Source organism: Ambystoma mexicanum (genome assembly GCF_040938575.1).
Source record: "Ambystoma mexicanum isolate Mex_15411 chromosome 12 unlocalized genomic scaffold, UKY_AmexF1_1 Mex_chr12_unloc.1, whole genome shotgun sequence".
Taxonomy (NCBI): Eukaryota; Metazoa; Chordata; class Amphibia; order Caudata; family Ambystomatidae; genus Ambystoma; species Ambystoma mexicanum.
This window is the reverse complement of record NW_027182322.1, coordinates 12,988,957-13,013,141: the sequence shown is the minus strand read 5'-3', so window position 1 is coordinate 13,013,141 and position 24,185 is coordinate 12,988,957. Positions and strand designations below refer to the sequence as shown.

At 35.8% G+C, this 24,185-nt stretch overlaps 15 non-coding genes across 15 annotated transcripts; all 15 read right to left on the bottom strand.

The window, feature by feature from the left end:
* Nucleotides 1-1,818: 1,818 nt before the first annotated feature.
* TRNAR-UCU (transfer RNA arginine (anticodon UCU)) lies at nucleotides 1,819-1,908 on the bottom strand. The gene is given in 2 exon segments: nucleotides 1,819-1,854; nucleotides 1,872-1,908. It is a non-coding gene; the product is annotated as a tRNA-Arg (tRNA).
* A 1,441-nt stretch (nucleotides 1,909-3,349) lies between these two features.
* TRNAR-UCU (transfer RNA arginine (anticodon UCU)) lies at nucleotides 3,350-3,439 on the bottom strand. The gene is given in 2 exon segments: nucleotides 3,350-3,385; nucleotides 3,403-3,439. It is a non-coding gene; the product is annotated as a tRNA-Arg (tRNA).
* Nucleotides 3,440-4,115: 676 nt separating this feature from the next.
* Nucleotides 4,116-4,205, bottom strand: TRNAR-UCU (transfer RNA arginine (anticodon UCU)). The gene is given in 2 exon segments: nucleotides 4,116-4,151; nucleotides 4,169-4,205. It is a non-coding gene; the product is annotated as a tRNA-Arg (tRNA).
* A 676-nt stretch (nucleotides 4,206-4,881) lies between these two features.
* On the bottom strand, nucleotides 4,882-4,971 carry TRNAR-UCU (transfer RNA arginine (anticodon UCU)). The gene is given in 2 exon segments: nucleotides 4,882-4,917; nucleotides 4,935-4,971. It is a non-coding gene; the product is annotated as a tRNA-Arg (tRNA).
* A 677-nt stretch (nucleotides 4,972-5,648) lies between these two features.
* On the bottom strand, nucleotides 5,649-5,738 carry TRNAR-UCU (transfer RNA arginine (anticodon UCU)). The gene is given in 2 exon segments: nucleotides 5,649-5,684; nucleotides 5,702-5,738. It is a non-coding gene; the product is annotated as a tRNA-Arg (tRNA).
* Nucleotides 5,739-7,179: 1,441 nt separating this feature from the next.
* On the bottom strand, nucleotides 7,180-7,269 carry TRNAR-UCU (transfer RNA arginine (anticodon UCU)). Its single transcript is given in 2 exon segments — nucleotides 7,180-7,215; nucleotides 7,233-7,269. It is a non-coding gene; the product is annotated as a tRNA-Arg (tRNA).
* Nucleotides 7,270-7,945: 676 nt separating this feature from the next.
* TRNAR-UCU (transfer RNA arginine (anticodon UCU)) lies at nucleotides 7,946-8,035 on the bottom strand. The gene is given in 2 exon segments: nucleotides 7,946-7,981; nucleotides 7,999-8,035. It is a non-coding gene; the product is annotated as a tRNA-Arg (tRNA).
* A 4,504-nt stretch (nucleotides 8,036-12,539) lies between these two features.
* Nucleotides 12,540-12,629, bottom strand: TRNAR-UCU (transfer RNA arginine (anticodon UCU)). The gene is given in 2 exon segments: nucleotides 12,540-12,575; nucleotides 12,593-12,629. It is a non-coding gene; the product is annotated as a tRNA-Arg (tRNA).
* Nucleotides 12,630-13,306: 677 nt separating this feature from the next.
* On the bottom strand, nucleotides 13,307-13,396 carry TRNAR-UCU (transfer RNA arginine (anticodon UCU)). The gene is given in 2 exon segments: nucleotides 13,307-13,342; nucleotides 13,360-13,396. It is a non-coding gene; the product is annotated as a tRNA-Arg (tRNA).
* A 676-nt stretch (nucleotides 13,397-14,072) lies between these two features.
* Nucleotides 14,073-14,162, bottom strand: TRNAR-UCU (transfer RNA arginine (anticodon UCU)). Its single transcript is given in 2 exon segments — nucleotides 14,073-14,108; nucleotides 14,126-14,162. It is a non-coding gene; the product is annotated as a tRNA-Arg (tRNA).
* A 3,740-nt stretch (nucleotides 14,163-17,902) lies between these two features.
* On the bottom strand, nucleotides 17,903-17,992 carry TRNAR-UCU (transfer RNA arginine (anticodon UCU)). The gene is given in 2 exon segments: nucleotides 17,903-17,938; nucleotides 17,956-17,992. It is a non-coding gene; the product is annotated as a tRNA-Arg (tRNA).
* Nucleotides 17,993-18,668: 676 nt separating this feature from the next.
* On the bottom strand, nucleotides 18,669-18,758 carry TRNAR-UCU (transfer RNA arginine (anticodon UCU)). Its single transcript is given in 2 exon segments — nucleotides 18,669-18,704; nucleotides 18,722-18,758. It is a non-coding gene; the product is annotated as a tRNA-Arg (tRNA).
* A 676-nt stretch (nucleotides 18,759-19,434) lies between these two features.
* On the bottom strand, nucleotides 19,435-19,524 carry TRNAR-UCU (transfer RNA arginine (anticodon UCU)). The gene is given in 2 exon segments: nucleotides 19,435-19,470; nucleotides 19,488-19,524. It is a non-coding gene; the product is annotated as a tRNA-Arg (tRNA).
* A 2,973-nt stretch (nucleotides 19,525-22,497) lies between these two features.
* TRNAR-UCU (transfer RNA arginine (anticodon UCU)) lies at nucleotides 22,498-22,587 on the bottom strand. Its single transcript is given in 2 exon segments — nucleotides 22,498-22,533; nucleotides 22,551-22,587. It is a non-coding gene; the product is annotated as a tRNA-Arg (tRNA).
* A 677-nt stretch (nucleotides 22,588-23,264) lies between these two features.
* TRNAR-UCU (transfer RNA arginine (anticodon UCU)) lies at nucleotides 23,265-23,354 on the bottom strand. Its single transcript is given in 2 exon segments — nucleotides 23,265-23,300; nucleotides 23,318-23,354. It is a non-coding gene; the product is annotated as a tRNA-Arg (tRNA).
* Nucleotides 23,355-24,185: the final 831 nt, after the last annotated feature.

Genomic DNA, 24,185 nt, shown 5'->3' with positions numbered 1-24,185 from the left:
TGTAGGGTGTCGTGTTTTGGTCTATCTCATTTACAGCTATTATAAAGACAATGTTTCTGAAGGAAGGATACATTAGAAAAGTGCCAAGTTTCTGGTAGTGATGTTGTATTGCTTATGAGCAATATGTTCCTGTTGCAATGGAAGGCAGACTGCTTTTGATTCAGTTGCATGCTGTATTAGATACATAGGTTCAACTTGGGTCAAATACTAAGATTAAAGCATCGGCCAAAAATAAACATTCCTCACATGCATAATGTTCCTTGTTTGAATAAGAAAGTAAAAAATTCGACTCTGGTGGGATTCGAACCCACAACCTTTGAATGACTTTGCCAATTCACTTAGAAGTCCAACCCGCTATCCATTGCGCCACAGAGCCAGATGAAAATCAAGTTGCGTACATTAAGGGATGATCGAAGTTTTGTCAATACAGTGTTTACTTCACATCATATTATCAAGCCTTCTGGGATACAAGAAAGAATAATTGTTTTCTGAAACATAAAATGTCTGTAGAAGAATCACACTTCTGGTTGAAACCTTGAACTACACCTTTGTTCCTTTAGGGATAAATTCGGAGAATAGGGTATTACTGTATTTTCTTGCAAACTGAATACGTTTGGACAACAATTCCATACCTTAATAAAAAAGAACTGGATAAAAAGTGCAGCCATACAATTGGTTAACAATACAAAAACACAAAGAGAATATACCATAAATAGCTTTGAAAGAAGATTTTACTTTATATGTCGCTAGAAACAAATGTCTGAGTGTAGGGTGTCGTGTTTTTGGTCTATCTCATTTACAGCTATTATAAAGACAATGTTTCTGAAGGAAGGATACATTAGGAAAGTGCAAAGTTTTTGGCAATGATGTTGTATTCCTTATGAGCAATATGTTCCTGTTGCAATGGAAGGCAGACTGCTTTTGATTCAGTTGCATGCTGTATTAGATACATAGGTTCAACTTGGGTCAAATACTAAGATTAAAGCATCGGCCAAAAATAAACATTCCTCACATGCATAATGTTCCTTGTTTGAATAAGAAAGTAAAAAATACGACTCTGGTGGGATTCGAACCCACAACCTTTGAATGACTTTGCCAATTCACTTAGAAGTCCAACGCGATATCCATTGCGCCACAGAGCCAGATGAAAATCAACTTGCGTACATTAAGGGAAGATCGAAGTTTTGTCAATCCAGTGTTTACTTCACATCATATTATCAAGCCTTCTGGGATACAAGAAAGAATAATTGTTTTCTGAAACATAAAATGTCTGTAGAAGAATCACACTTCTGGGTGAAACCTTGAACTGCACCTTTGTTCGCTTGGGGAGAAATTCAGAGAATAGGGTATTACAGTATTTTCTTGCCAAGTGAATAGGTTTGGACAACAATTCCATACCTTAATAAAAAAGAACTGGATAAAAAGTGCAGCCATACAATTGGTTAACAATACAAAAACACAAAGAGAATATACCATAAATAGCTTTGAAAGAAGATTTTACTTTATATGTCGCTAGAAACAAATGTCTGAGTGTAGGGTGTCGTGTTTTTGGTCTATCTCATTTACAGCTATTATAAAGACAATGTTTCTGAAGGAAGGAAACATTAGGAAAGTGCAAAGTTTCTGGCAGTGATGTTGTATTGCTTATGAGCAATATGTTCCTGTTGCAATGGAAGGCAGACTGCTTTTGATTCAGTTGCATGCTGTATTAGATACATAGGTTCAACTTGGGTCAAATACTAAGATTAAAGCATCTGCCAAAAATAAACATTCCTCACATGCATAATGTTCCTTGTTTGAATAAGAAAGTAAAAAATGCGACTCTGGTGGGATTCGAACCCACAACCTTTGAATGACTTTGCCAATTCACTTAGAAGTCCAACGCGCTATCCATTGCGCCACAGAGCCAGATGCACATCAACTTGCGTACATTAAGGGATGATCGAAGTTTTGTCAATCCGGTGTTTACTTCACATCATATTATCAAGCCTTCTGGGATACAAGAAAGAATAATTGTTTTCGGAAACATAAAATGTCTGTAGAAGAATCACACTTCTGGGTGAAACCTTGAACTACACCTTTGTTCCTTTAGGGATAAATTCGGAGAATAGGGTATTACAGTATTTTCTTGCCAAGTGAATTGGTTTGGACAACAATTCCATACCTTAATAAAAAAGAACTGGATAAAAAGTGCAGACATACAATTGGTTAACAATACAAAAACACAAAGAGAATATACCATAAATAGCTTTGAAAGAAGATTTTACTTTATATGTCGCTAGAAACAAATGTCTGAGCATAGGGTGTCGTGTTTTGGTCTATCTCATTTACAGCTATTATAAAGACAATGTTTCTGAAGGAAGGATACATTAGAAAAGTGCCAAGTTTCTGGTAGTGATGTTGTATTGCTTATGAGCAATATGTTCCTGTTGCAATGGAAGGCAGACTGCTTTTGATTCAGTTGCATGCTGTATTAGATACATAGGTTCAACTTGGGTCAAATACTAAGATTAAAGCATCAGCCAAAAATAAACATTCCTCACATGCATAATGTTCCTTGTTTGAATAAGAAAGTAGAAAATGCGACTCTGGTGGGATTCGAACCCACAACCTTTGAATGACTTTGCCAATTCACTTAGAAGTCCAACCCGCTATCCATTGCGCCACAGAGCCAGATGAAAATCAAGTTGCGTACATTAAGGGATGATCGAAGTTTTGTCAGTCCAGTGTTTACTTCACATCATATTATCAAGCCTTCTGGGATACAAGAAAGAATAATTGTTTTCTGAAACATAAAATGTCTGTAGAAGAATCACACTTCTGGGTGAAACCTTGAACTACACCTTTGTTCCTTTAGGGATAAATTCGGAGAATAGGGTATTACTGTATTTTCTTGCAAACTGAATACGTTTGGACAACAATTCCATACCTTAATAAAAAAGAACTGGATAAAAAGTGCAGCCAGACAATTGGTTAACAATACAAAAACACAAAGAGAATATACCATAAATAGCTTTGAAAGAAGATTTTACTTTATATGTCGCTAGAAACAAATGTCTGAGTGTAGGGTGTCGTGTTTTTGGTCTATCTCATTTACAGCTATTATAAAGACAATGTTTCTGAAGGAAGGATACATTAGGAAAGTGCAAAGTTTTTGGCAGTGATGTTGTATTCCTTATGAGCAATATGTTCCTGTTGCAATGGAAGGCAGACTGCTTTTGATTCAGTTGCATGCTGTATTAGATACATAGGTTCAACTTGGGTCAAATACTAAGATTAAAGCATCGGCCAAAGATAAACATTCCTCACATGCATAATGTTCCTTGTTTGAATAAGAAAGTAAAAAATATGACTCTGGTGGGATTCGAACCCACAACCTTTGAATGACTTTGCCAATTCACTTAGAAGTCCAACGCGCTATCCATTGCGCCACAGAGCCAGATGACAATCAACTTGCGTACATCAGGGGATGATCGAGGTTTTGTCAATCCAGTGTTTACTTCACATCATATTATCAAGCCTTCTGGGATACAAGAAAGAATAATTGTTTTCTGAAACATAAAATGTCTGTAGAAGAATCACACTTCTGGGTGAAACCTTGAACTACACCTTTGTTCCTTTAGGGATAAATTCGGAGAATAGGGTATTACTGTATTTTCTTGCAAACTGAATACGTTTGGACAACAATTCCATACCTTAATAAAAAAGAACTGGATAAAAAGTGCAGCCATACAATTGGTTAACAATACAAAAACACAAAGAGAATATACCATAAATAGCTTTGAAAGAAGATTTTACTTTATATATCGCTAGAAACAAATGTCTGAGTGTAGGGTGTCGTGTTTTTGGTCTATCTCATTTACAGCTATTATAAAGACAATGTTTCTGAAGGAAGGATACATTAGGAAAGTGCAAAGTTTCTGGCAGTGAAGTTGTATTGCTTATGAGCAATATGTTCCTGTTGCAATGGAAGGCAGACTGCTTTTGATTCAGTTGCATGCTGTATTAGATACATAGGTTCAACTTGTGTCAAATACTAAGATTAAAGCATCGGCCAAAAAAAAACATTCCTCACATGCATAATGTTCCTTGTTTGAATAAGAAAGTAAAAAATGCGACTCTGGTGGGATTCGAACCCACAACCTTTGAATGACTTTGCCAATACACTTAGAAGTCCAACGCGCTATCCATTGCGCCACAGAGCCAGATGCACAGCAACTTGCGTACATTAAGGGATGATCGAAGTTTTGTCAATCCGGTGTTTACTTCACATCATATTATCAAGCCTTCTGGGATACAAGAAAGAATAATTGTTTTCTGAAACATAAAATGTCTGTAGAAGAATCACACTTCTGGGTGAAACCTTGAACTACACCTTTGTTCCTTTAGGGATAAATTCGGAGAATAGGGTATTACAGTATTTTCTTGCCAAGTGAATTGGTTTGGACAACAATTCCATACCTTAATAAAAAAGAACTGGATAAAAAGTGCAGCCATACAATTGGTTAACAATACAAAAACACAAAGAGAATATACCATAAATAGTTTTGAAAGAATATTTTACTTTATATGTCGCTAGAAACAAATGTCTGAGTGTAGGGTGTCGTGTTTTTGGTCTATCTCATTTATAGCTATTATAAAGACAATGTTTCTGAAGGAAGGATACATTAGGAAAGTGCAAAGTTTCTGGCAGTGATGTTGTATTGCTTATGAGCAATATGTTCATGTTGCAATGGAAGGCAGACTGCTTTTGATTCAGTTGCATGCTGTATTAGATACATAGGTTCAACTTGGGTCAAATACTAAGATTAAAGCATCGGCCAAAAATAAACATTCCTCACATGCATAATGTTCCTTGTTTGAATAAGAAAGTAAAAAATGTGACTCTGGTGGGATTCGAACCCACAACCTTTGAATGACTTTGCCAATTCACTTAGAAGTCCAATGCGCTATCCATTGCGCCACAGAGCCAGATGAAAATCAACTTGCGTACATTAAGGGATGATCGAAGTTTTGTCAATCCGGTGTTTACTTCACATCACATTATCAAGCCTTCTGGGACACATCAAAGAATGATTGTTTTCTGAAACATAAAATGTCTGTAGCAAGAATCACACTTCTGTGTGAAACCTTGAACTGCACCTTTGTTCGCTTGGGGAGAAATTCAGAGAATAGGGTATTACAGTATTTTCTTGCCAAGTGAATAGGTTTGGACAACAATTCCATACCTTAATAAAAAAGAACTGGATAAAAAGTGCAGACATACAATTGGTTAACAATACAAAAACACAAAGAGAATATACCATAAATAGCTTTGAAAGAAGATTTTACTTTATATGTCGCTAGAAACAAATGTCTGAGTGTAGGGTGTCGTGTTTTTGGTCTATCTCATTTACAGCTATTATAAAGACAATGTTTCTGAAGGAAAGATACATTAGGAAAGTGCAAAGTTTCTGGCAGTGATGTTGTATTGCTTATGAGCAATATGTTCCTGTTGCAATGGAAGGCAGACTGCTTTTGATTCAGTTGCATGCTGTATTAGATACATAGGTTCAACTTGGGTCAAATACTAAGATTAAAGCATCAGCCAAAAATAAACATTCCTCACATGCATAATGTTCCTTGTTTGAATAAGAAAGTAAAAAATGCGACTCTGGTGGGATTCGAACCCACAACCTTTGAATGACTTTGCCAATTCACTTAGAAGTCCAACGCGCTATCCATTGCGCCACAGAGCCAGATGCACATCAACTTGCGTACATTAAGGGATGATCGAAGTTTTGTCAATCCGGTGTTTACTTCACATCATATTATCAAGCCTTCTGGGATACAAGAAAGAATAATTGTTTTCGGAAACATAAAATGTCTGTAGAAGAATCACACTTCTGGGTGAAACCTTGAACTACACCTTTGTTCCTTTAGGGATAAATTCGGAGAATAGGGTATTACAGTATTTTCTTGCCAAGTGAATTGGTTTGGACAACAATTCCATACCTTAATAAAAAAGAACTGGATAAAAAGTGCAGACATACAATTGGTTAACAATACAAAAACACAAAGAGAATATACCATAAATAGCTTTGAAAGAAGATTTTACTTTATATGTCGCTAGAAACAAATGTCTGAGCATAGGGTGTCGTGTTTTGGTCTATCTCATTTACAGCTATTATAAAGACAATGTTTCTGAAGGAAGGATACATTAGAAAAGTGCCAAGTTTCTGGTAGTGATGTTGTATTGCTTATGAGCAATATGTTCCTGTTGCAATGGAAGGCAGACTGCTTTTGATTCAGTTGCATGCTGTATTAGATACATAGGTTCAACTTGGGTCAAATACTAAGATTAAAGCATCGGCCAAAAATAAACATTCCTGACATGCATAATGTTCCTTGTTTGAATAAGAAAGTAAAAAATGCGACTCTGGTGGGATTCGAACCCACAACCTTTGAATGACTTTGCCAATTCACGTAGAAGTCCAACCCGCTATCCATTGCGCCACAGAGCCAGATGAAAATCAAGTTGCGTACATTAAGGGATGATCGAAGTTTTGTCAATCCAGTGTTTACTTCACATCATATTATCAAGCCTTCTGGGATACAAGAAAGAATAATTGTTTTCTGAAACATAAAATGTCTGTAGAAGAATCACACTTCTGGGTGAAACCTTGAACTACACCTTTGTTCCTTTAGGGATAAATTCGGAGAATAGGGTATTACTGTATTTTCTTGCAAACTGAATACGTTTGGACAACAATTCCATACCTTAATAAAAAAGAACTGGATAAAAAGTGCAGCCATACAATTGGTTAACAATACAAAAACACAAAGAGAATATACCATAAATAGCTTTGAAAGAAGATTTTACTTTATATGTCGCTAGAAACAAATGTCTGAGTGTAGGGTGTCGTGTTTTTGGTCTATCTCATTTACAGCTATTATAAAGACAATGTTTCTGAAGGAAGGATACATTAGGAAAGTGCAAAGTTTTTGGCAGTGATGTTGTATTCCTTATGAGCAATATGTTCCTGTTGCAATGGAAGGCAGACTGCTTTTGATTCAGTTGCATGCTGTATTAGATACATAGGTTCAACTTGGGTCAAATACTAAGATTAAAGCATCGGCCAAAAATAAACATTCCTCACATGCATAATGTTCCTTGTTTGAATAAGAAAGTAAAAAATACGACTCTGGTGGGATTCGAACCCACAACCTTTGAATGACTTTGCCAATTCACTTAGAAGTCCAACGCGCTATCCATTGCGCCACAGAGCCAGATGAAAATCAACTTGCGTACATTAAGGGATGATCGAAGTTTTGTCAATCCAGTGTTTACTTCACATCATATTATCAAGCCTTCTGGGATACAAGAAAGAATAATTGTTTTCTGAAACATAAAATGTCTGTAGAAGAATCACACTTCTGGGTGAAACCTTGAACTACACCTTTGTTCCTTTAGGGATAAATTCGGAGAATAGGGTATTACTGTATTTTCTTGCAAACTGAATACGTTTGGACAACAATTCCATACCTTAATAAAAAAGAACTGGATAAAAAGTGCAGCCATACAATTGGTTAACAATACAAAAACACAAAGAGAATATACCATAAATAGCTTTGAAAGAAGATTTTACTTTATATGTCGCTAGAAACAAATGTCTGAGTGTAGGGTGTCGTGTTTTTGGTCTATCTCATTTACAGCTATTATAAAGACAATGTTTCTGAAGGAAGGATACATTAGGAAAGTGCAAAGTTTTTGGCAGTGATGTTGTATTCCTTATGAGCAATATGTTCCTGTTGCAATGGAAGGCAGACTGCTTTTGATTCAGTTGCATGCTGTATTAGATACATAGGTTCAACTTGGGTCAAATACTAAGATTAAAGCATCGGCCAAAAATAAACATTCCTCACATGCATAATGTTCCTTGTTTGAATAAGAAAGTAAAAAATACGACTCTGGTGGGATTCGAACCCACAACCTTTGAATGACTTTGCCAATTCACTTAGAAGTCCAACGCGCTATCCATTGCGCCACAGAGCCAGATGAAAATCAACTTGCGTACATTAAGGGATGATCGAAGTTTTGTCAATCCAGTGTTTACTTCACATCATATTATCAAGCCTTCTGGGATACAAGAAAGAATAATTGTTTTCTGAAACATAAAATGTCTGTAGAAGAATCACACTTCTGGGTGAAACCTTGAACTACACCTTTGTTCCTTTAGGGATAAATTCGGAGAATAGGGTATTACTGTATTTTCTTGCAAACTGAATACGTTTGGACAACAATTCCATACCTTAATAAAAAAGAACTGGATAAAAAGTGCAGCCATACAATTGGTTAACAATACAAAAACACAAAGAGAATATACCATAAATAGCTTTGAAAGAAGATTTTACTTTATATGTCGCTAGAAACAAATGTCTGAGTGTAGGGTGTCGTGTTTTTGGTCTATCTCATTTACAGCTATTATAAAGACAATGTTTCTGAAGGAAGGATACATTAGGAAAGTGCAAAGTTTCTGGCAGTGAAGTTGTATTGCTTATGAGCAATGTGTTCCTGTTGCAATGGAAGGCAGACTGCTTTTGATTCAGTTGCATGCTGTATTAGATACATAGGTTCAACTTGGGTCAAATACTAAGATTAAAGCATCGGCCAAAAAAAAACATTCCTCACATGCATAATGTTCCTTGTTTGAATAAGAAAGTAAAAAATGCGACTCTGGTGGGATTCGAACCCACAACCTTTGAATGACTTTGCCAATTCACTTAGAAGTCCAACGCGCTATTCATTGCGCCACAGAGCCAGATGACAATCAACTTGCGTACATCAGGGGATGATCGAGGTTTTGTCGATCCAGTGTTTACTTCACATCATATTATCAAGCCTTCTGGGATACAAGAAAGAATAATTGTTTTCTGAAACATAAAATGTCTGTAGAAGAATCACACTTCTGGGTGAAACCTTGAACTACACCTTTGTTCCTTTAGGGATAAATTCGGAGAATAGGGTATTACTGTATTTTCTTGCAAACTGAATACGTTTGGACAACAATTCCATACCTTAATAAAAAAGAACTAGATAAAAAGTGCGGCCATACAATTGGTTAACAATACAAAAACACAAAGAGAATATACCATAAATAGTTTTGAAAGAATATTTTACTTTATATGTCGCTAGAAACAAATGTCTGAGTGTAGGGTGTCGTGTTTTGGTCTATCTCATTTACAGCTATTATAAAGACAATGTTTCTGAAGGAAGGATACATTAGAAAAGTGCCAAGTTTCTGGTAGTGATGTTGTATTGCTTATGAGCAATATGTTCCTGTTGCAATGGAAGGCAGACTGCTTTTGATTCAGTTGCATGCTGTATTAGATACATAGGTTCAACTTGGGTCAAATACTAAGATTAAAGCATCGGCCAAAAATAAACATTCCTCACATGCATAATGTTCCTTGTTTGAATAAGAAAGTAAAAAATTCGACTCTGGTGGGATTCGAACCCACAACCTTTGAATGACTTTGCCAATTCACTTAGAAGTCCAACCCGCTATCCATTGCGCCACAGAGCCAGATGAAAATCAAGTTGCGTACATTAAGGGATGATCGAAGTTTTGTCAATACAGTGTTTACTTCACATCATATTATCAAGCCTTCTGGGATACAAGAAAGAATAATTGTTTTCTGAAACATAAAATGTCTGTAGAAGAATCACACTTCTGGTTGAAACCTTGAACTACACCTTTGTTCCTTTAGGGATAAATTCGGAGAATAGGGTATTACTGTATTTTCTTGCAAACTGAATACGTTTGGACAACAATTCCATACCTTAATAAAAAAGAACTGGATAAAAAGTGCAGCCATACAATTGGTTAACAATACAAAAACACAAAGAGAATATACCATAAATAGCTTTGAAAGAAGATTTTACTTTATATGTCGCTAGAAACAAATGTCTGAGTGTAGGGTGTCGTGTTTTTGGTCTATCTCATTTACAGCTATTATAAAGACAATGTTTCTGAAGGAAGGATACATTAGGAAAGTGCAAAGTTTTTGGCAATGATGTTGTATTCCTTATGAGCAATATGTTCCTGTTGCAATGGAAGGCAGACTGCTTTTGATTCAGTTGCATGCTGTATTAGATACATAGGTTCAACTTGGGTCAAATACTAAGATTAAAGCATCGGCCAAAAATAAACATTCCTCACATGCATAATGTTCCTTGTTTGAATAAGAAAGTAAAAAATACGACTCTGGTGGGATTCGAACCCACAACCTTTGAATGACTTTGCCAATTCACTTAGAAGTCCAACGCGATATCCATTGCGCCACAGAGCCAGATGAAAATCAACTTGCGTACATTAAGGGAAGATCGAAGTTTTGTCGATCCAGTGTTTACTTCACATCATATTATCAAGCCTTCTGGGATACAAGAAAGAATAATTGTTTTCTGAAACATAAAATGTCTGTAGAAGAATCACACTTCTGGGTGAAACCTTGAACTACACCTTTGTTCCTTTAGGGATAAATTCGGAGAATAGGGTATTACTGTATTTTCTTGCAAACTGAATACGTTTGGACAACAATTCCATACCTTAATAAAAAAGAACTAGATAAAAAGTGCGGCCATACAATTGGTTAACAATACAAAAACACAAAGAGAATATACCATAAATAGTTTTGAAAGAATATTTTACTTTATATGTCGCTAGAAACAAATGTCTGAGTGTAGGGTGTCGTGTTTTGGTCTATCTCATTTACAGCTATTATAAAGACAATGTTTCTGAAGGAAGGATACATTAGAAAAGTGCCAAGTTTCTGGTAGTGATGTTGTATTGCTTATGAGCAATATGTTCCTGTTGCAATGGAAGGCAGACTGCTTTTGATTCAGTTGCATGCTGTATTAGATACATAGGTTCAACTTGGGTCAAATACTAAGATTAAAGCATCGGCCAAAAATAAACATTCCTCACATGCATAATGTTCCTTGTTTGAATAAGAAAGTAAAAAATTCGACTCTGGTGGAATTCGAACCCACAACCTTTGAATGACTTTGCCAATTCACTTAGAAGTCCAACCCGCTATCCATTGCGCCACAGAGCCAGATGAAAATCAAGTTGCGTACATTAAGGGATGATCGAAGTTTTGTCAATACAGTGTTTACTTCACATCATATTATCAAGCCTTCTGGGATACAAGAAAGAATAATTGTTTTCTGAAACATAAAATGTCTGTAGAAGAATCACACTTCTGGTTGAAACCTTGAACTACACCTTTGTTCCTTTAGGGATAAATTCGGAGAATAGGGTATTACTGTATTTTCTTGCAAACTGAATACGTTTGGACAACAATTCCATACCTTAATAAAAAAGAACTGGATAAAAAGTGCAGCCATACAATTGGTTAACAATACAAAAACACAAAGAGAATATACCATAAATAGCTTTGAAAGAAGATTTTACTTTATATGTCGCTAGAAACAAATGTCTGAGTGTAGGGTGTCGTGTTTTTGGTCTATCTCATTTACAGCTATTATAAAGACAATGTTTCTGAAGGAAGGATACATTAGGAAAGTGCAAAGTTTTTGGCAATGATGTTGTATTCCTTATGAGCAATATGTTCCTGTTGCAATGGAAGGCAGACTGCTTTTGATTCAGTTGCATGCTGTATTAGATACATAGGTTCAACTTGGGTCAAATACTAAGATTAAAGCATCGGCCAAAAATAAACATTCCTCACATGCATAATGTTCCTTGTTTGAATAAGAAAGTAAAAAATACGACTCTGGTGGGATTCGAACCCACAACCTTTGAATGACTTTGCCAATTCACTTAGAAGTCCAACGCGATATCCATTGCGCCACAGAGCCAGATGAAAATCAACTTGCGTACATTAAGGGAAGATCGAAGTTTTGTCAATCCAGTGTTTACTTCACATCATATTATCAAGCCTTCTGGGATACAAGAAAGAATAATTGTTTTCTGAAACATAAAATGTCTGTAGAAGAATCACACTTCTGGGTGAAACCTTGAACTACACCTTTGTTCCTTTAGGGATAAATTCGGAGAATAGGGTATTACTGTATTTTCTTGCAAACTGAATACGTTTGGACAACAATTCCATACCTTAATAAAAAAGAACTGGATAAAAAGTGCAGCCATACAATTGGTTAACAATACAAAAACACAAAGAGAATATACCATAAATAGCTTTGAAAGAAGATTTTACTTTATATGTCGCTAGAAACAAATGTCTGAGTGTAGGGTGTCGTGTTTTTGGTCTATCTCATTTACAGCTATTATAAAGACAATGTTTCTGAAGGAAGGATACATTAGGAAAGTGCAAAGTTTCTGGCAGTGATGTTGTATTGCTTATGAGCAATATGTTCCTGTTGCAATGGAAGGCAGACTGCTTTTGATTCAGTTGCATGCTGTATTAGATACATAGGTTCAACTTGGGTCAAATACTAAGATTAAAGCATCGGCCAAAAATAAACATTCCTCACATGCATAATGTTCCTTGTTTGAATAAGAAAGTAAAAAATGCAACTCTGGTGGGATTCGAACCCACAACCTTTGAATGACTTTGCCAATTCACTTAGAAGTCCAACGCGCTATCCATTGCGCCACAGAGCCAGATGACAATCAATTTGCGTACATCAGGGGATGATCGAGGTTTTGTCAATCCAGTGTTTACTTCACATCATATTATCAAGCCTTTTGGGATACATGAAAGAATGATTGTTTTCTGAAACATAAAATGTCTGTAGCAAGAATCACAGTTCAGGGCGAAACCTTGAACTGCACCTTTGTTCGCTTGGGGAGAAATTCAGAGAATAGGGTATTACAGTATTTTCTTGCCAAGTGAATTGGTTTGGACAACAATTCCATACCTTAATAAAAAAGAACTGGATAAAAAGTGCAGACATACAATTGGTTAACAATACAAAAACACAAAGAGAATATACCATAAATAGTTTTGAAAGAATATTTTACTTTATATGTCGCTAGAAACAAATGTCTGAGTGTAGGGTGTTGTGTTTTTGGTCTATCTCATTTACAACTATTATAAAGACAATGTTTCTGAAGGAAGGATACATTAGGAAAGTGCAAAGTTTCTGGCAGTGATGTTGTATTCCTTATGAGCAATATGTTCCTGTTGCAATGGAAGGCAGACTGCTTTTGATTCAGTTGCATGCTGTATTAGATACATAGGTTCAACTTGGGTCAAATACTAAGATTAAAGCATCGGCCAAAAATAAACATTCCTCACATGCATAATGTTCCTTGTTTGAATAAGAAAGTAAAAAATGTGACTCTGGCGGGATTTGAACCCACAACCTTTGAATGACTTTGCCAATTCACTTAGAAGTCCAATGCGCTATCCATTGCGCCACAGAGCCAGATGAAAATCAACTTGCGTACATTAAGGGATGATCGAAGTTTTGTCAATCCGGTGTTTACTTCACATCATATTATCAAGCCTTCTGGGATACAAGAAAGAATAATTGTTTTCTGAAACATAAAATGTCTGTAGAAGAATCACACTTCTGGGTGAAACCTTGAACTACACCTTTGTTCCTTTAGGGATAAATTCGGAGAATAGGGTATTACTGTATTTTCTTGCAAACTGAATACGTTTGGACAACAATTCCATACCTTAATAAAAAAGAACTGGATAAAAAGTGCAGCCATACAATTGGTTAACAATACAAAAACACAAAGAGAATATACCATAAATAGCTTTGAAAGAAGATTTTACTTTATATGTCGCTAGAAACAAATGTCTGAGTGTAGGGTGTCGTGTTTTTGGTCTATCTCATTTACAGCTATTATAAAGACAATGTTTCTGAAGGAAGGATACATTAGGAAAGTGCAAAGTTTTTGGCAGTGATGTTGTATTCCTTATGAGCAATATGTTCCTGTTGCAATGGAAGGCAGACTGCTTTTGATTCAGTTGCATGCTGTATTAGATACATAGGTTCAACTTGGGTCAAATACTAAGATTAAAGCATCGGCCAAAAATAAACATTCCTCACATGCATAATGTTCCTTGTTTGAATAAGAAAGTAAAAAATACGACTCTGGTGGGATTCGAACCCACAACCTTTGAATGACTTTGCCAATTCACTTAGAAGTCCAACGCGCTATCCATTGCGCCACAGAGCCAGATGAAAATCAACTTGCGTACATTAAGGGATGATCGAAGTTTTGTCAATCCAGTGTTTACTTCACATCATATTATCAAGCCTTCTGGGATACAAGAAAGAATAATTGTTTTCTGAAACATAAAATGTCTGTAGAAGAATCACACTTCTGGGTGAAACCTTGAACTACACCTTTGTTCCTTTAGGGATAAATTCGGAGAATAGGGTATTACTGTATTTTCTTGCAAACTGAATACGTTTGGACAACAATTCCATACCTTAATAAAAAAGAACTGGATAAAAAGTGCAGCCATACAATTGGTTAACAATACAAAAACACAAAGAGAATATACCATAAATAGCTTTGAAAGAAGATTTTACTTTATATGTCGCTAGAAACAAATGTCTGAGTGTAGGGTGTCGTGTTTTTGGTCTATCTCATTTACAGCTATTATAAAGACAATGTTTCTGAAGGAAGGATACATTAGGAAAGTGCAAAGTTTCTGGCAGTGAAGTTGTATTGCTTATGAGCAATGTGTTCCTGTTGCAATGGAAGGCAGACTGCTTTTGATTCAGTTGCATGCTGTATTAGATACATAGGTTCAACTTGGGTCAAATACTAAGATTAAAGCATCGGCCAAAAAAAAACATTCCTCACATGCATAATGTTCCTTGTTTGAATAAGAAAGTAAAAAATGCGACTCTGGTGGGATTCGAACCCACAACCTTTGAATGACTTTGCCAATTCACTTAGAAGTCCAACGCGCTATTCATTGCGCCACAGAGCCAGATGACAATCAACTTGCGTACATCAGGGGATGATCGAGGTTTTGTCGATCCAGTGTTTACTTCACATCATATTATCAAGCCTTCTGGGATACAAGAAAGAATAATTGTTTTCTGAAACATAAAATGTCTGTAGAAGAATCACACTTCTGGGTGAAACCTTGAACTACACCTTTGTTCCTTTAGGGATAAATTCGGAGAATAGGGTATTACTGTATTTTCTTGCAAACTGAATACGTTTGGACAACAATTCCATACCTTAATAAAAAAGAACTAGATAAAAAGTGCGGCCATACAATTGGTTAACAATACAAAAACACAAAGAGAATATACCATAAATAGTTTTGAAAGAATATTTTACTTTATATGTCGCTAGAAACAAATGTCTGAGTGTAGGGTGTCGTGTTTTGGTCTATCTCATTTACAGCTATTATAAAGACAATGTTTCTGAAGGAAGGATACATTAGAAAAGTGCCAAGTTTCTGGTAGTGATGTTGTATTGCTTATGAGCAATATGTTCCTGTTGCAATGGAAGGCAGACTGCTTTTGATTCAGTTGCATGCTGTATTAGATACATAGGTTCAACTTGGGTCAAATACTAAGATTAAAGCATCGGCCAAAAATAAACATTCCTCACATGCATAATGTTCCTTGTTTGAATAAGAAAGTAAAAAATTCGACTCTGGTGGGATTCGAACCCACAACCTTTGAATGACTTTGCCAATTCACTTAGAAGTCCAACCCGCTATCCATTGCGCCACAGAGCCAGATGAAAATCAAGTTGCGTACATTAAGGGATGATCGAAGTTTTGTCAATACAGTGTTTACTTCACATCATATTATCAAGCCTTCTGGGATACAAGAAAGAATAATTGTTTTCTGAAACATAAAATGTCTGTAGAAGAATCACACTTCTGGTTGAAACCTTGAACTACACCTTTGTTCCTTTAGGGATAAATTCGGAGAATAGGGTATTACTGTATTTTCTTGCAAACTGAATACGTTTGGACAACAATTCCATACCTTAATAAAAAAGAACTGGATAAAAAGTGCAGCCATACAATTGGTTAACAATACAAAAACACAAAGAGAATATACCATAAATAGCTTTGAAAGAAGATTTTACTTTATATGTCGCTAGAAACAAATGTCTGAGTGTAGGGTGTCGTGTTTTTGGTCTATCTCATTTACAGCTATTATAAAGACAATGTTTCTGAAGGAAGGATACATTAGGAAAGTGCAAAGTTTTTGGCAATGATGTTGTATTCCTTATGAGCAATATGTTCCTGTTGCAATGGAAGGCAGACTGCTTTTGATTCAGTTGCATGCTGTATTAGATACATAGGTTCAACTTGGGTCAAATACTAAGATTAAAGCATCGGCCAAAAATAAACATTCCTCACATGCATAATGTTCCTTGTTTGAATAAGAAAGTAAAAAATACGACTCTGGTGGGATTCGAACCCACAACCTTTGAATGACTTTGCCAATTCACTTAGAAGTCCAACGCGATATCCATTGCGCCACAGAGCCAGATGAAAATCAACTTGCGTACATTAAGGGAAGATCGAAGTTTTGTCAATCCAGTGTTTACTTCACATCATATTATCAAGCCTTCTGGGATACAAGAAAGAATAATTGTTTTCTGAAACATAAAATGTCTGTAGAAGAATCACACTTCTGGGTGAAACCTTGAACTACACCTTTGTTCCTTTAGGGATAAATTCGGAGAATAGGGTATTACTGTATTTTCTTGCAAACTGAATACGTTTGGACAACAATTCCATACCTTAATAAAAAAGAACTGGATAAAAAGTGCAGCCATACAATTGGTTAACAATACAAAAACACAAAGAGAATATACCATAAATAGCTTTGAAAGAAGATTTTACTTTATATGTCGCTAGAAACAAATGTCTGAGTGTAGGGTGTCGTGTTTTTGGTCTATCTCATTTACAGCTATTATAAAGACAATGTTTCTGAAGGAAGGATACATTAGGAAAGTGCAAAGTTTCTGGCAGTGATGTTGTATTGCTTATGAGCAATATGTTCCTGTTGCAATGGAAGGCAGACTGCTTTTGATTCAGTTGCATGCTGTATTAGATACATAGGTTCAACTTGGGTCAAATACTAAGATTAAAGCATCGGCCAAAAATAAACATTCCTCACATGCATAATGTTCCTTGTTTGAATAAGAAAGTAAAAAATGCAACTCTGGTGGGATTCAAACCCACAACCTTTGAATGACTTTGCCAATTCACTTAGAAGTCCAACGCGCTATCCATTGCGCCACAGAGCCAGATGACAATCAATTTGCGTACATCAGGGGATGATCGAGGTTTTGTCAATCCAGTGTTTACTTCACATCATATTATCAAGCCTTTTGGGATACATGAAAGAATGATTGTTTTCTGAAACATAAAATGTCTGTAGCAAGAATCACAGTTCAGGGCGAAACCTTGAACTGCACCTTTGTTCGCTTGGGGAGAAATTCAGAGAATAGGGTATTACAGTATTTTCTTGCCAAGTGAATTGGTTTGGACAACAATTCCATACCTTAATAAAAAAGAACTGGATAAAAAGTGCAGACATACAATTGGTTAACAATACAAAAACACAAAGAGAATATACCATAAATAGTTTTGAAAGAATATTTTACTTTATATGTCGCTAGAAACAAATGTCTGAGTGTAGGGTGTTGTGTTTTTGGTCTATCTCATTTACAACTATTATAAAGACAATGTTTCTGAAGGAAGGATACATTAGGAAAGTGCAAAGTTTCTGGCAGTGATGTTGTATTCCTTATGAGCAATATGTTCCTGTTGCAATGGAAGGCAGACTGCTTTTGATTCAGTTGCATGCTGTATTAGATACATAGGTTCAACTTGGGTCAAATACTAAGATTAAAGCATCGGCCAAAAATAAACATTCCTCACATGCATAATGTTCCTTGTTTGAATAAGAAAGTAAAAAATGTGACTCTGGCGGGATTTGAACCCACAACCTTTGAATGACTTTGCCAATTCACTTAGAAGTCCAATGCGCTATCCATTGCGCCACAGAGCCAGATGAAAATCAACTTGCGTACATTAAGGGATGATCGAAGTTTTGTCAATCCGGTGTTTACTTCACATCATATTATCAAGCCTTCTGGGATACAAGAAAGAATAATTGTTTTCTGAAACATAAAATGTCTGTAGAAGAATCACACTTCTGGGTGAAACCTTGAACTACACCTTTGTTCCTTTAGGGATAAATTCGGAGAATAGGGTATTACTGTATTTTCTTGCAAACTGAATACGTTTGGACAACAATTCCATACCTTAATAAAAAAGAACTGGATAAAAAGTGCAGCCATACAATTGGTTAACAATACAAAAACACAAAGAGAATATACCATAAATAGCTTTGAAAGAAGATTTTACTTTATATGTCGCTAGAAACAAATGTCTGAGTGTAGGGTGTCGTGTTTTTGGTCTATCTCATTTACAGCTATTATAAAGACAATGTTTCTGAAGGAAGGATACATTAGGAAAGTGCAAAGTTTTTGGCAGTGATGTTGTATTCCTTATGAGCAATATGTTCCTGTTGCAATGGAAGGCAGACTGCTTTTGATTCAGTTGCATGCTGTATTAGATACATAGGTTCAACTTGGGTCAAATACTAAGATTAAAGCATCGGCCAAAAATAAACATTCCTCACATGCATAATGTTCCTTGTTTGAATAAGAAAGTAAAAAATACGACTCTGGTGGGATTCGAACCCACAACCTTTGAATGACTTTGCCAATTCACTTAGAAGTCCAACGCGCTATCCATTGCGCCACAGAGCCAGATGAAAATCAACTTGCGTACATTAAGGGATGATCGAAGTTTTGTCAATCCAGTGTTTACTTCACATCATATTATCAAGCCTTCTGGGATACAAGAAAGAATAATTGTTTTCTGAAACATAAAATGTCTGTAGAAGAATCACACTTCTGGGTGAAACCTTGAACTACACCTTTGTTCCTTTAGGGATAAATTCGGAGAATAGGGTATTACTGTATTTTCTTGCAAACTGAATACGTTTGGACAACAATTCCATACCTTAATAAAAAAGAACTGGATAAAAAGTGCAGCCATACAATTGGTTAACAATACAAAAACACAAAGAGAATATACCATAAATAGCTTTGAAAGAAGATTTTACTTTATATGTCGCTAGAAACAAATGTCTGAGTGTAGGGTGTCGTGTTTTTGGTCTATCTCATTTACAGCTATTATAAAGACAATGTTTCTGAAGGAAGGATACATTAGGAAAGTGCAAAGTTTTTGGCAGTGATGTTGTATTCCTTATGAGCAATATGTTCCTGTTGCAATGGAAGGCAGACTGCTTTTGATTCAGTTGCATGCTGTATTAGATACATAGGTTCAACTTGGGTCAAATACTAAGATTAAAGCATCGGCCAAAAATAAACATTCCTCACATGCATAATGTTCCTTGTTTGAATAAGAAAGTAAAAAATACGACTCTGGTGGGATTCGAACCCACAACCTTTGAATGACTTTGCCAATTCACTTAGAAGTCCAACGCGCTATCCATTGCGCCACAGAGCCAGATGAAAATCAACTTGCGTACATTAAGGGATGATCGAAGTTTTGTCAATCCAGTGTTTACTTCACATCATATTATCAAGCCTTCTGGGATACAAGAAAGAATAATTGTTTTCTGAAACATAAAATGTCTGTAGAAGAATCACACTTCTGGGTGAAACCTTGAACTACACCTTTGTTCCTTTAGGGATAAATTCAGAGAATAGGGTATTACTGTATTTTCTTGCAAACTGAATACGTTTGGACAACAATTCCATACCTTAATAAAAAAGAACTGGATAAAAAGTGCAGCCATACAATTGGTTAACAATACAAAAACACAAAGAGAATATACCATAAATAGCTTTGAAAGAAGATTTTACTTTATATGTCGCTAGAAACAAATGTCTGAGTGTAGGGTGTCGTGTTTTTGGTCTATCTCATTTACAGCTATTATAAAGACAATGTTTCTGAAGGAAGGATACATTAGGAAAGTGCAAAGTTTCTGGCAGTGAAGTTGTATTGCTTATGAGCAATGTGTTCCTGTTGCAATGGAAGGCAGACTGCTTTTGATTCAGTTGCATGCTGTATTAGATACATAGGTTCAACTTGGGTCAAATACTAAGATTAAAGCATCGGCCAAAAAAAAACATTCCTCACATGCATAATGTTCCTTGTTTGAATAAGAAAGTAAAAAATGCGACTCTGGTGGGATTCGAACCCACAACCTTTGAATGACTTTGCCAATTCACTTAGAAGTCCAACGCGCTATTCATTGCGCCACAGAGCCAGATGACAATCAACTTGCGTACATCAGGGGATGATCGAGGTTTTGTCGATCCAGTGTTTACTTCACATCATATTATCAAGCCTTCTGGGATACAAGAAAGAATAATTGTTTTCTGAAACATAAAATGTCTGTAGAAGAATCACACTTCTGGGTGAAACCTTGAACTACACCTTTGTTCCTTTAGGGATAAATTCGGAGAATAGGGTATTACTGTATTTTCTTGCAAACTGAATACGTTTGGACAACAATTCCATACCTTAATAAAAAAGAACTAGATAAAAAGTGCGGCCATACAATTGGTTAACAATACAAAAACACAAAGAGAATATACCATAAATAGTTTTGAAAGAATATTTTACTTTATATGTCGCTAGAAACAAATGTCTGAGTGTAGGGTGTCGTGTTTTGGTCTATCTCATTTACAGCTATTATAAAGACAATGTTTCTGAAGGAAGGATACATTAGAAAAGTGCCAAGTTTCTGGTAGTGATGTTGTATTGCTTATGAGCAATATGTTCCTGTTGCAATGGAAGGCAGACTGCTTTTGATTCAGTTGCATGCTGTATTAGATACATAGGTTCAACTTGGGTCAAATACTAAGATTAAAGCATCGGCCAAAAATAAACATTCCTCACATGCATAATGTTCCTTGTTTGAATAAGAAAGTAAAAAATTCGACTCTGGTGGGATTCGAACCCACAACCTTTGAATGACTTTGCCAATTCACTTAGAAGTCCAACCCGCTATCCATTGCGCCACAGAGCCAGATGAAAATCAAGTTGCGTACATTAAGGGATGATCGAAGTTTTGTCAATACAGTGTTTACTTCACATCATATTATCAAGCCTTCTGGGATACAAGAAAGAATAATTGTTTTCTGAAACATAAAATGTCTGTAGAAGAATCACACTTCTGGTTGAAACCTTGAACTACACCTTTGTTCCTTTAGGGATAAATTCGGAGAATAGGGTATTACTGTATTTTCTTGCAAACTGAATACGTTTGGACAACAATTCCATACCTTAATAAAAAAGAACTGGATAAAAAGTGCAGCCATACAATTGGTTAACAATACAAAAACACAAAGAGAATATACCATAAATAGCTTTGAAAGAAGATTTTACTTTATATGTCGCTAGAAACAAATGTCTGAGTGTAGGGTGTCGTGTTTTTGGTCTATCTCATTTACAGCTATTATAAAGACAATGTTTCTGAAGGAAGGATACATTAGGAAAGTGCAAAGTTTTTGGCAATGATGTTGTATTCCTTATGAGCAATATGTTCCTGTTGCAATGGAAGGCAGACTGCTTTTGATTCAGTTGCATGCTGTATTAGATACATAGGTTCAACTTGGGTCAAATACTAAGATTAAAGCATCGGCCAAAAATAAACATTCCTCACATGCATAATGTTCCTTGTTTGAATAAGAAAGTAAAAAATACGACTCTGGTGGGATTCGAACCCACAACCTTTGAATGACTTTGCCAATTCACTTAGAAGTCCAACGCGATATCCATTGCGCCACAGAGCCAGATGAAAATCAACTTGCGTACATTAAGGGAAGATCGAAGTTTTGTCAATCCAGTGTTTACTTCACATCATATTATCAAGCCTTCTGGGATACAAGAAAGAATAATTGTTTTCTGAAACATAAAATGTCTGTAGAAGAATCACACTTCTGGGTGAAACCTTGAACTACACCTTTGTTCCTTTAGGGATAAATTCGGAGAATAGGGTATTACTGTATTTTCTTGCAAACTGAATACGTTTGGACAACAATTCCATACCTTAATAAAAAAGAACTGGATAAAAAGTGCAGCCATACAATTGGTTAACAATACAAAAACACAAAGAGAATATACCATAAATAGCTTTGAAAGAAGATTTTACTTTATATGTCGCTAGAAACAAATGTCTGAGTGTAGGGTGTCATGTTTTTGGTCTATCTCATTTACAGCTATTATAAAGACAATGTTTCTGAAGGAAGGATACATTAGGAAAGTGCAAAGTTTCTGGCAGTGATGTTGTATTGCTTATGAGCAATATGTTCCTGTTGCAATGGAAGGCAGACTGCTTTTGATTCAGTTGCATGCTGTATTAGATACATAGGTTCAACTTGGGTCAAATACTAAGATTAAAGCATCGGCCAAAAATAAACATTCCTCACATGCATAATGTTCCTTGTTTGAATAAGAAAGTAAAAAATGCAACTCTGGTGGGATTCGAACCCACAACCTTTGAATGACTTTGCCAATTCACTTAGAAGTCCAACGCGCTATCCATTGCGCCACAGAGCCAGATGACAACCAATTTGCGTACATCAGGGGATGATCGAGGTTTTGTCAATCCAGTGTTTACTTCACATCATATTATCAAGCCTTTTGGGATAAATGAAAGAATGATTGTTTTCTGAAACATAAAATGTCTGTAGCAAGAATCACAGTTCAGGGCGAAACCTTGAACTGCACCTTTGTTCGCTTGGGGAGAAATTCAGAGAATAGGGTATTACAGTATTTTCTTGCCAAGTGAATTGGTTTGGACAACAATTCCATACCTTAATAAAAAAGAACTGGATAAAAAGTGCAGACATACAATTGGTTAACAATACAAAAACACAAAGAGAATATACCATAAATAGTTTTGAAAGAATATTTTACTTTATATGTCGCTAGAAACAAATGTCTGAGTGTAGGGTGTTGTGTTTTTGGTCTATCTCATTTACAACTATTATAAAGACAATGTTTCTGAAGGAAGGATACATTAGGAAAGTGCAAAATTTCTGGCAGTGATGTTGTATTCCTTATGAGCAATATGTTCCTGTTGCAATGGAAGGCAGACTGCTTTTGATTCAGTTGCATGCTGTATTAGATACATAGGTTCAACTTGGGTCAAATACTAAGATTAAAGCATCGGCCAAAAATAAACATTCCTCACATGCATAATGTTCCTTGTTTGAATAAGAAAGTAAAAAATGTGACTCTGGCGGGATTTGAACCCACAACCTTTGAATGACTTTGCCAATTCACTTAGAAGTCCAATGCGCTATCCATTGCGCCACAGAGCCAGATGAAAATCAACTTGCGTACATTAAGGGATGATCGAAGTTTTGTCAATCCGGTGTTTACTTCACATCATATTATCAAGCCTTCTGGGATACAAGAAAGAATAATTGTTTTCGGAAACATAAAATGTCTGTAGAAGAATCACACTTCTGGGTGAAACCTTGAACTACACCTTTGTTCCTTTAGGGATACATTCGGAGAATAGGGTATTACAGTATTTTCTTGCCAAGTGAATTGGTTTGGACAACAATTCCATACCTTAATAAAAAAGAACTGGATAAAAAGTGCAGACATACAATTGGTTAACAATACAAAAACACAAAGAGAATATACCATAAATAGCTTTGAAAGAAGATTTTACTTTATATGTCGCTAGAAACAAATGTCTGAGCATAGGGTGTCGTGTTTTGGTCTATCTCATTTACAGCTATTATAAAGACAATGTTTCTGAAGGAAGGATACATTAGAAAAGTGCCAAGTTTCTGGTAGTGATGTTGTATTGCTTATGAGCAATATGTTCCTGTTGCAATGGAAGGCAGACTGCTTTTGATTCAGTTGCATGCTGTATTAGATACATAGGTTCAACTTGGGTCAAATACTAAGATTAAAGCATCGGCCAAAAATAAACATTCCTCATATGCATAATGTTCCTTGTTTGAATAAGAAAGTAAAAAAAGCGACTCTGGTGGGATTCGAACCCACAACCTTTGAATGACTTTACCAATTCATTTAGAAGTCCAACCCGCTATCCATTGCGCCACAGAGCCAGATGAAAATCAAGTTGCGTACATTAAGGGATGATCGAAGTTTTGTCAATCCAGTGTTTACTTCAC